General features: G+C 41.4%; 1 non-coding gene across 1 annotated transcript; it reads left to right on the top strand.

Annotated features, from left to right (window-relative positions):
* Positions 1-8,846: 8,846 nt before the first annotated feature.
* Positions 8,847-8,953, top strand: LOC141582110 (U6 spliceosomal RNA). Its single transcript, XR_012514941.1, has one exon. It is a non-coding gene; the product is annotated as a U6 spliceosomal RNA (small nuclear RNA).
* The last annotated feature ends 3,018 nt before the right edge of the window (positions 8,954-11,971 follow it).

An 11,971-nucleotide genomic window follows, 5' to 3' on the forward strand; every position in this document is an offset into this window, starting at 1 on the left:
TTGAATAGGAGTGGTGAGAGAGGGCATCCTTGTCCAGTGCCTGATTTCAAAGGAATTCTTCCAGCTTTTGCCCGTTCAGTATGATATTGAACTGAACAAGCTGTAGGCTTGTCATACATAGCTTTTATCATTTTATGCTAAATTCCGCCAGTAACTAGTTTATTGAGAGTTTTTACCATGAAGCGCTGTTGAATTTTATCAAAGACGTTCTCAGCATCTATTGAGATAATCTTGTGGTTTTGGACTTTGGTTCCTTTATGTGATGGACTACATTTATGGATTTGCATATGTTCAACCAGGCTTGCATTCCTGGGGTGAAGCCTACTTGTTCGTGACACATAAGCTTCTAGATGTGCTGTTGCTGTCAGTTTGCCAGTATTTTATTGAAGATTTTTTCATCGATATTCATCATGGAGATTGGGCTGAAGTTTTCTTTTTTAGTTGAGTCTCTGCCCGGTTTTGGTATCAGGATGATGTTGGTCTCACAAAATGAGTTAGGGAGGATTCTCTCTCTTCGTATGGATTGATAGTTTCAGAAGGAATGAAACCAGCTTCTTTTTGTATTTCTGGTAGAATTCATGTGTGAACCCTCTGGACTTGGACTTTGTTTGGTTGGTAGGCTATTGATTCCTGCCTCTACTTCAGCCCTTGTTATTGATCTACTCAGGGTTTCAACTTCCTCCTGGTTTCGTCTTGGTAGAGTACAAATGTCGAGGAATTTATTCATTTCATCCAGGTTTACTGGTTTATATGCATAAAGTTATTTGTAGTAATCTCTGATTGTAGTTTGTATTTCTGTGGAGTCAGTGATGATATCCCCTTTATCGTTTTCTATTGCATCTATTTCATTCTTCTCCCTTTTCTTTTTTATTAATCTGGCTAGGGCTCTGTCTATTTTGTTGATCTCCTCAAAAAATCTGCTCCTGGACTTATTGATTTTATGAAGGGCTTTTTGTGTCTCTGTCTCCTTCAGTTCTGTTCTGATCTTAGTTAATTCTTGTCTTCTGCTAGCTTTTGAGATTTTTTTGACCTTTCTCTTCTAGCTCTTTTAATTTTTACAATAGAGTGTCAATTTTAGATCTTTCCTTGCTTCTCTAGTTGGCATTTATTACTATAAATTGCCTTCTCGACACTGCTTTAAAAGTGTCCCGGAGATTCTGGCACGTTGTGTCTTTGTTCTCATTTGTTTCAAAGAACATCTTTCTTTCTGCCTTCATTTCATTGTTTATCCAGTCGACATTCAGGAGCCAGTTGTTCTATTTTCATGAAGTTCTACAGTTCTGAGTTAGTTTCTTAATTCTGAGTTCTAATTTGATTGCATATGGTCTGAGAGACGGTTATGATTTCATTTGTTTTGCATTTACTTAGGAGTGATTTATTTTAAATTATGTGGTCAGTTTTAGAGTAGGTGCTGTGTGGTGCTGATCAGAATGTATATTCTATGGATTTGGGTTGGATATTTCTGTAGATGTCTATTAGGTCTGCTTGGTCCAGATCTGAGTTCATGTCCTGGACCTCCTTCTTAATTTTCTGTCTCAATGATATGTCTAACAGTGACAATGGAGTGTTAAAGTATCCCATTATTATTATGTGGGAGTCTAAGTCTCTTTGTAAGTCATTAAGGACTTGCATTATGTTCCTCGGTGCTACCCTGGTGCTCCTGTATTGAGTGCATAAATATTTAGGATCGTTAGCTCTTCTTGTTGCATTGATCCTTTTACTTTTATGTAATGCCCTTCTTTGTGTCTTTTGATCTTTGTTGTTTTAAAGTCCATTTTATCAGAGACTAGGATTGCAGCTCCTGCTTTTTATTTGCTCTCAATTTGCTTGACACGTCTTTCTGCATCCCTTTATTTTTAGCCTACATGTGTCCTTGCACAAGTGATGGATTTCCTGAATACAGCACACTGATGGGTTTTGACATTTTATGCAATCAGATGGTCTATGTCTTTTAATTGGGTCATTTAGTCCACTTACATTTAAGGATAATTTTGTTATGTGTGAATTGGATACTGCCATTTTGACGCTAGCAGGCTGTTTTGTCCTTTAGTTGACACATTGTCTTCATTGTGTCGACGGTCTTTACCATTTGGTCCATTTTTGGAGTGGCTGTTACTGATTGTTCCTTTCCTTGATTAGTGCTCCTTTCAGGAGCTCTCGTAAGGCAGGCCTGGTGGTGAGAAAATCTCTCAGTAATTGCTTGTCCATAAAGGATTTTCTTTCTCCTTCGAATGTGAAGCTTAATTTGGTTGGATATTAAATTCTAGGTTGACAGTTCTTTTCTCTAAGGATGTTGAATATTGGCCCCCACTCTCTTCTGGCTTGTAGGTTTTGTGTGGAGAGATCCACTGTGAGTCTGGTGGGCTTCCCTTTGAGGGTAACCCGACTTTCTCTTTTGCTGCCCTCAGCATTTTTTCCTTCATTTCGACCCTGGTGAATCTGACGATTATGTGTCTTGGGGTTGCTCTTCTTGAGGTATATCTTTGTGGTGTTCTCCATACTTCCTGGACTTGAATAGTGGCCTGCCTTGCTGGGTTGGGGAAGTTCTCCTGGATAATATCCTGAAGAGTGTTTTCCAGCTTGCATTCATTCTTTCTGTACACTGAGGTGTGCCTATCAAACGTAGATTGGGTCTTTTCACATAATCCCATATTTCTTGGAGGCTTTGTTCATTTCTTTTCACTCTTTCCTCTCTATTCTTGCCTTCTTATTTTACTTCATTGCATTGATTTTCAATCTCTGATACTTTTTCTTCTGCTTGGTCAGTTCTGCCTTTGAAACTTGTGTATGCTTCATGAAGTAGTTGTGGTGTGTTTTTCAGCTCCATCAAGTCGTTTCTATTCTTCTCTAATCTATTTATTCTAATCAGTATATCATCTAACCTTTTTTCTAGGTTCTTAGTTTCTTTACATTGGGTTAGCATGCGTTCTTTTAGCTCTGAGAAGTTTGTTATTACCCACCTTCTGAAGCCGATTTCTGTCAATTCATCAGATTCATTCTCCATCTATCTTTGATCCTTAGCTGGTGAGGAGTTATGATCCCTTGGATGAGAAGAAGTCTTCTGGTTTTTGGTGTTTTCTTCCTTTTTGCGCTGGTTTCTTCCCATCTTAGTGGCTTTATCTACCTGTGGTAGATACTTTGTTATGCAGCTAAAGCAGCACTTGAAGGAAAATTTATAGGTACCTTGGTGACTTTCAGGTGGGGTCTCTAAATGGATGCCCTTTTTATTGATGTTGAAGCTATTTCTTTCCACTTAGTTTTCCTACTAACAGTCAGGCCCCTCTGCTGCAGGATCACTGGAGGTGCTGTCAAGATCCCACTCACCTGGAGATCACCCATGGGGCTGCTGAGCAGCAAGGGTTGCTGCCAGTTTCTGCCTCCGCTATCCTCATACCAGAATGGTATCCACCAGATGTTGGCCTGAGCTTTCCTTTATGAGGTGTCTTTTTGTGTATATGGGGCTCAGAGAATTGCTTGAGGAGACATTCTGTCCCTTATAAGAGCTCAAGTGCTGTGCTGGGAGTTCTGTTGTTTTGTACAGAGCTGCTGAGCTGGTACCTTTAACTTTGCTGCAGCTGAACCCATAACCTGCTGTTTTCCCAGGTGCTCTGTCCTAGGAAGGTCAGCCTTATTTATAAGTTCCTGCCATGCTGCTGCCTTTTTTCTTAGATGCCCTGCCTGGCACAAAGTAGTCTGCATTGGTAGTGGCAGACTGCCTTGGTATTGGGGGATGCCCTTCCCCCCACGAAGTTGGGCCATCCCAGTTCCAGCTGCGCTTTTTGTGAAACTCTTAATCCAGAGTGTTTCAGATTTCTTGTCTCGTGGGTGTGGTACCCATCAAGCCAGATCACATCACCTGGTTTCCTGTCTCAGCCCCCTCCCTTTCAGTTGAATGGACAGCTCTGTCTCCCAGGCATTCCAGGCACCAGTTGAAATGGCCACCCAAACTTTTGTGAGTTTCTTTGTCCTGATGCATCCCTGGCTGAAACTGCTGAAATGAAAACTCATGGCACTTTTATGCTCAGGAATCTCCTGGTCTGTTGGCAGTGAAAACTTCTTTGGAAATGTAGTGAGCACTCACTCTCTGCACTGTTCTTGCTGGTAACTACATTCCGAAGATGTTCCTATTCAGGCATCTTGGATCTTCCTTAATCTTATGATTTCTAAGAAAAACTCTATACGTCCTATCTTATTTATTATTAATATTTTGAATTAAAGGTTTCTTTTGTATTATGAGTTTACACCACAGACGTAACGGTGATTTTCTGGAGGATCACTAGAACTAGCATCAGACAACATAGGGAAAATTCTTCACAATATACTATATACATCTGTGTGTATTACACACATGTACAGGTAAATACACACACACACATATATATATACACACCTATATACATACACACACACACAAACACACACACACACAAACGTTTATTTTGAAACAGAGTCTCACACAGTCTGTCGCCCAGGTTGGAGTGCAATGGCATGATCTCAGCTCACAGCAACCTCCACCTACTGGTTCACATAATTCTCCTACCTAAACCTTTTGAGTAGCTGGGATTACAGGTGCACACCACCATTCCTGGTTAATTTTTTTATTTTTAGTAGAGATGAAGTTTCCCTCTGCTGGACACACTGGTCTCGAACTTCTGACCTCATGATCCATGCACCTCAGCAGCTAGGATAATAGGTGTGAGCCACTGCGCCCAGCCACATGTAGAAGTGCAGTACTACATAGAACACTGAACATTACATGCTGCTGGGATTACAGGTGTGAGCCACAGTATCCAGCTGCATATATTTTTTTATTTCTCTTTTTAAGAATCCTGATCTTAAATGAGTTCACAGTTGGATGTAGAAGTGCAATGCTTAGATGCAGATGTGTACATATAGGATACAAAACTTAGATTTAAGTTATGAATAAATGTAATTCTTATAACTGACTATAACAGTATTAGAAAAGTCATATATTGATAAAACCTTCTTCAGAAAAAGGAACTTGAAAACTTAGAGGAACTGCTTCTGTCCAAATATATGCATAGCTAAGGCTCTTACAATGGTGTGGTTTATAGGATAGATATCAGAGTGTAAATCCAATTTTTAAAACGTAGTCAAATGTATTAATCTTATATTTTATGCCTATGATTATTTTGTTATTCAGAGAAAGGCTTTTCCAATTCCAAAATTCTTTAAAATCCTCTAGTGATTTATTTTTCGTGGTGTTTAAATCAATATTGAAACTTTCTGGAATTTACACTCTATTAGGTTTGAAGTTTTGTTCAACTTTTTTTCAGTTACATATTCACCATGGGAATTCTTTCATTATACAAATATACATCTTATGCTTTAAATTCAGAGGAAATTATGATATGTTATTCTATTGTGTGCTAACTAAAATGTTGCTTTGTTGACTTAGAATTCTCTTAGCCATAAGAAAGAAAAAGATCTCTTGCATGAAAATAGCATGTTCTGGGAAAAAATTGCCATGCTTAGACTGGAACTAGACAAAATTCAACAGCAGAACCTGCTAAGGGAAAAAAATTTTTTTGGAGGACATTGAAAGTGTGAAAGAAAAGAATGCTAATATTCTTAAGGCCATAAAATTGGATAAGGAAGAATGAACAAAGACAGTATTTAAAGACAGTGGACAGCTTAGCATTTTGACAACGAAGAATAAAATGGTCAGTTCTGAATTGGAAAATGTGAGACACAACTAGGAAACGCTGGAAATGGAAATTCAGTCATGTCCTTGTAGACTGGCTACTGCTCTACATGACTGTGACCAAAGCCAGATAGCAGAAAGAGACTTCTTTCCAGAGAACAAAACCTCAACAGGTTTATTTACAGGAGACAATGAATTCTCATACATCTAACCTGAAAGAGAACAGCAATATTCTTTCTGAACAACTGTAATGCTTATTGTAAAAATTAACAGCCTAAAAATTCAGCTCCATCACACAAGGTAAACTGTGAAAGAAAAGACAGGACAGGCTGCCATCTTTCCTGTTGGAGGAACTTAATTATTCCAGCCTGTGGGCATTGGAGAGTACAAACCGACCAGGGGCAGAAGAGTTCCCGCAGCACAGCACAGCTGCTTTACCAAATCATGGCCAGACTGCTTCTGTTAGCAGGCACCTGATCCTGTTCCTTCCTACTGAACAGGACCTCCCACCTGGTGCTTACAGCTACCCTCACAGGTGTTCCCTGGCCTATGGAGATATGAAACATTCCTTAGACAGAGCTCCCACAGAGAAAGGCAGGCCACCATCTTTGTTATTTTGATGACTAGGTTCTGGCCTTAGGGCTTTGTAGAACCCAAGCTGACCAGGGGTGCAAGTGGTAGCTCAGCACAGCAGAGCCACCTTGCAAAAACATGGCAAGACCCTTGTTTAAGTCAATCCCCAACCACATTTTTAGCCACTGGTTACAGCTTTTCAACCAGGGTCTCTGGCTGCCTTCACTGCTGTTCTCTGGCTGACAGATGTTTCAGGCCTCCTTGAATCAGAGCTTCCAGAGAGAGGACCAGACTGTAATCTTTGTTGTTTGGGCAACTCAGCCATTTCAACCTTGGGACTTCAGAGTGTCTGAGGGAACGAGGGGCTGAAGTGAACCTCCAGCACAGCACAACTGCTCTACAGAAACATGGCCAGACTTTTTTAAAAGCAAGTCTCTGATCTTGTTCCTCCTGACTAGACAAGACTTCTGAACTTGTTTCCAGCCACCTCTCGTAGTTGTGTCCAGATTGGCAACAGGATTGTACCTCAGTGGTACAGAGGTCCCAGAGGAAGAGGCAGGCTATTATCTTTGTCTTTTCGCAGGCTTCGCTAGTGATACCTTGAGTCGCTGGAAGATATGAGGCAATTAGGTACTGGAGTGGACCCCCAGTATACCACAGCAGCCTTATGGGAAAGTGGCTGAACCGTTACGTGGGTGCTGGCTTCCATATCTCCTCAATGAGCAGGTCCTCCTGGCTTGGGTCTTTATCCAGGACCCCACTGAAGCCAACACGCCAGTAGCAACTTGGCAATTTCTTGGACAGAGCTTCACAGATCGACTGAAATCCTCTCTGCCACTGCCTCTGCAGTGGATCTGCCCTTGTTACCTTCAGAATATCAAGAAAGCAAAGACCCTAAGTGCCATATTGATAACTCTAACAAGCTGCAGTTGACCCAAGGAACAAGGCAGTCCATCTCTTGTGGATACCACATACCCCACACTGCTTATCACTGGACAGGGAACTCTGGCTTGGGCCAATAGAACAGACCCTCTATCCTGGGATGATTACACTAAGTGATGGCTAACTCACATCTCTCTGGGGTAGAGCCCCCAGGAGACAAGCAAAGTGATGGAGCAGGAAGCCAGCTGATGTGAAGCCCAGAGGGCAGGCACAGCTATCTCTCTAGGCTCTACTGGGTCTTATGAGACACTTTATCCCAGCACTTTAGGACTGTGGAGGTCTGATCAGCCACATCTCATGTGAAGATTGCCCAGCAGAGATCAGGTATGAGATTTTCCCTATTAATAAAAGGAGACTTGCTTAAAAAAGAAGTCTGGCCACGTTTTTGTAGAGCAGCTGTGCTGTGCTGGGGCCTCACTTTTCAGAGAGTTATCTGAGGCGTGATATCTACTGGGCATTCTTGCACATGAGATGAAGCTGGTCTGACCTCAGCACTCCTTAGTCTGCTTGCCTCTCCCAGGGCCCCAGCCTGGCCACGCCTGCCTACAGGGCACTCTCAGCTGCCCACACCTTTGTTTCTGTGCCAGTGGACCATGCCTGAGCAGTGAAGAGATGCAGCAAATTGGACTCTTCAGGCACGCACCCGCCTCTACATTGCCTCTCCATACTGAAGCTCTTTATACAAAAACGTCCTACGTCACTTTGCTGGTGTGTGTTTACATGAGTGGATTTTGCTGCACTTGCCCTACCAGCACATGGGAATGTAGCACACACTTCAACCCACACCAACTCCCATTGAAGAAAGAGCCATGGTAGGCAGAGGAACAAAATCACAACCTCTGCCAACACCTTCTCCTTGTGCTAATTCTGTGCACGAAAAGGGAATGCTAATATATGTTGAGTGGTCGTTGCTGCTTAGGGGGTCACAGAGACGGCACCCAGACATGCACAGGCCAGCACCCCGGCCTGAACCAACACTACCTCCAATGCAACAGCACACACAGAAGGGGTATTCTGGCTGCCACCAAGCTGTCTTGCCTCCACCACTTCCACCACTGGGCAAATGCCAACAGGGAAGCAGGCGGTTTTGCATCTGCTAACACTCTGCCACAGCTGCCCCACTTTGCTGCCTTCAGTGCAGTATACTCCAAACTTTGAGGAGCCAGAGAACAAAGTTGAGACCCAATATAAGTTTCCCAGAGTTAAAGCAAACAGCCCAGGAATTGAGAGGTGAATTTTGGCCCCCTAAAATCCTCCAAAACCAAAGGCAGCTGCCTGATTCTACTTTAAACCACAATCAAACCCTCAAGATCATCAAATATGATAAAAGAAAAATATCCTGTGCAAAGGTCAGCAACCTCAAAGGTTGAAGGTGAATAAGCTCATAAAGATGAGGAAAAATCAGTGCAAGAACACTGAAACTCAAGAAGTCAGCATGCCTTCTTTCCTCCAGATGATTACATCAACTGTTCAGCCTGTTCAAGTTTTCAGAACTGGCCAGAGGCTGACATGTCTGCAATGATACAAGTAGAATTCAGAATGTGGGTAGAAACAAAGTTCACTAAGTGAAAGAAGTATGTCATCATCCAATGCAAGGAGGCCAAAAATCATTGTAAAACATCGCAGGAGCTAACAGGCAATATATCCAGTATAAACAACATTACTGGTGCTCACTTTGGCAGCACATATATTAAAATTGGAATGATTCAGAGAAGATTAGCATGGCCCCTGCTCAAGGAGGACCTAAAAATTCATGAAGCATTCCATATTTGTAGAAAGAATCAATATCTTGAAAATGGCCATACTACCCAAAGTAATTTATAGATTCAATGCTGTCCCCGGCAAGCTACCAATGATCTTATTCATAGAACTGGAGGAACCCACCTTAAACTTCATATGGAAGCAAAAGAGAGTGTGGATATCCAAGACAATGCTGAGCACAAAGAACAAAGCCAGAGGCATCATGCTACCCGATTTCAAACTATAATACAAAGCTACAGGAATCAAAACAGCATGGTACTGGTACTAAAACAGAGAAATAGAGTAATGGAACAGAACAGAGGTCCTGGTGGCAATGCCACACATATACAACCATCTCACCTTTGATAAACCAGACAAAGACAAGCAATGGGAAAAGGATTTCTTGTTTAATAATTGTTGTTGGGAAAACAGGCTACCAGTGTCCAGAAAGCAGAAACTGGACCTCTTCCTGATACCTTACAGTAGAATTACCTCCAGATGGATTAAAGATCTAGACATAAGACCTAATGCCATAAAAAAGTCTAGAAAAAAAATAGGCAAAGCCATTCAGGACATAGGTGTAGGCAAGTACTTCATGACTAAAACACCAAAAGCATTGGCAACAAAAAGGAAAATAGACAAATGGGACCTTATTAAACTCCAGAGCTTATGTACAGCAAAAGAAACCATCATTAGAGGGAACCAGCAACCAGCAGAATGAGAAACAATTTTTGCAATCTACCCATCTGACAAATGGCTGATATCCATAATCTACAAAGAAATAAAACAGATTTACAAGGAAAAAAACAAGCAAACCCGTTCAAAAGTGGACAAAGGATATGAACAGACACTTTTGAAAAGAAGATATATATGAGGCCAATAAACATGTGAAAAAATACTCATCATCACTGGTTATTAGAGAAATCAAAACCACATTGAGATATCACCTCATGCCAGTTAGAATGGTGACCATTAAAAAATCTGGAGACAACAGATACCAGAGAGCATGTGGAGAAAAAGGAACACTTTTACACTGTTGCTAGGAGTACAAACTAGTTGAACCATTGTGGAAGGCAGTGTGGCACTTGCTCAAGGGCCTGGAAATTGTAATTCCATTTGACCCACCAATCCCATTACTGGGTATATACCCAAAGGATTATAAATCATTCTATTATAAAGAAACATGCACACGTATGTTCACAGTGGCACTGTTTACAATGGCAAAGACCTGAAAATACCCAAATGTCCAGAGACGATAGACTGGACAAGGAAAATGTGACACACATACACCATGGACTATTATGCAGCCACAAAAAACGATGAGTTTATGTCCTTTGTAGGGACATGAATCAATCTGGAAACCATCATTCTCAGCAAAGTGACAGAAGAAAGAAAATCCAACACTGCATGTTCTCACTCATAGGCAGGTGATGAATAATGATAACAAATGGACACAGGGAGGGGTGCATCACACACTGGGGTCTTTTTGGGGGTGGCCAACAGGGGGACACCAGGGGTTGGGGAGGTCAGGGAGGGATTACCTGAAGAGAAATGCCAGATGTATGTGACTGGATGGAGGCAGGAAACCACATTGCCATATGTGTACCTATGCAACAATTCTGCATGATCTGCATGTGTACCCTATAACCTGAAGTACAGCTTTTTAAAAAAGAATAAACTGATGTGATAGAGCTGAAAAGCACACTACATGAATTTTTATAATGCAGCCACATGGTAATTGTGTGTGATTGCCTTATAAAAATTTTTGTAATGTGTGTGGGCACCCAAGGGTGCCCTGTAAGCAGGTGTTGCCAGGCTGGGGTCCTGGGAGAGGCAAGCAGACTAAGGAGTGCTGAGGTCAGACCAGCACCATCTCATGTGCAAGACCACCTAGTAGAATAGATCAAGCAAAGGTAAGAGTCTCAGAGCTTGAAAACTGGCTTTCTGAAAGAAAAGAGGCAAGAATGGGGGAAAAGAATAAAAAGGAATGAACAAAACCTTTGAGAAATAAAGTATTATGTAAAACGGTGAAATATATGCCATATTAATGTACCTGAAAGAGATGACAAAAATGTAACCAAATTGGAAAACATATTTCAGAATATCATTCATCAGAATTTCCCCAACCTAGCCAGGCAGAACAACATTGAATTCAGGAAATCTAGAGAACCTCAGATATGCCACAAGAAGAACATCTCTAAGACACATAATCATCAGGTTCTCCAAGATCAAAATGAAATAAAACTTGTCAAAGGCAGCTAGCGAGAAAGACAAGGTCACCTACAAAAGGAATCCCATCAGACTAACAGTGAACTGCTCAGCTGAAACCCCACAAGCCAGAAGAGATATTCAACTACTTAAAGAAAAAAATTTCAACCTGGAATTTCAAGTCCAGCAAAACTAAGTGTCATAAGTGAAGGAGAAATAAGATCATTTTCAGTCAAGCAAATGCTGAGGGAATTCATTACCAGCAGATCTATCTTACAAGAGCTCCTGAAAGTAGAATTTAATATGGAACGAAAAGATCATCACCAGCCACTACAAAAATGCACTGAATTACACAGACCAGTGATGCTAAAAAAACAAACCACGTACACAAGTCTGTGAAGTTATCAATTAGGAGCATGATGACAGGATCAAATCCTTACATATCATTGCTAACTTTAAATGTAAATGGGCTAAATGCTCCAACTGAAAGACATAGGGCAGCAAGATAGATAAAGAGCCAAGACTCATTTGAGTATGCTGTCTTTAAGAGACCCATCTCACATGAACTCCCACACATAGGCTCAAAATGAATGGAGAAAAATCCTTCAAGTAAATGGGAAACAGAAAAAAGCAGGTGTTGCAATCCTGGTTTCTGACAAAACAGGCTATACGAATAAAGATAAAAAGAGAAGGGCATGGGCCCGGCGCGGTGGCTCAAGCCTGTAATTCCAGCACTTCGGGAGGCCGAGGCGGGCGGATCATGAGGTCAAGAGTACAAGCCAATCCTGGCCAACATGGTGAAACCCCATCTCTACTAAAAATACAAAAAAAAAAAAAAAAAAA

Source organism: Saimiri boliviensis, chromosome 18 (assembly GCF_048565385.1).
Source record: "Saimiri boliviensis isolate mSaiBol1 chromosome 18, mSaiBol1.pri, whole genome shotgun sequence".
Lineage (NCBI taxonomy): Eukaryota > Metazoa > Chordata > Mammalia > Primates > Cebidae > Saimiri > Saimiri boliviensis.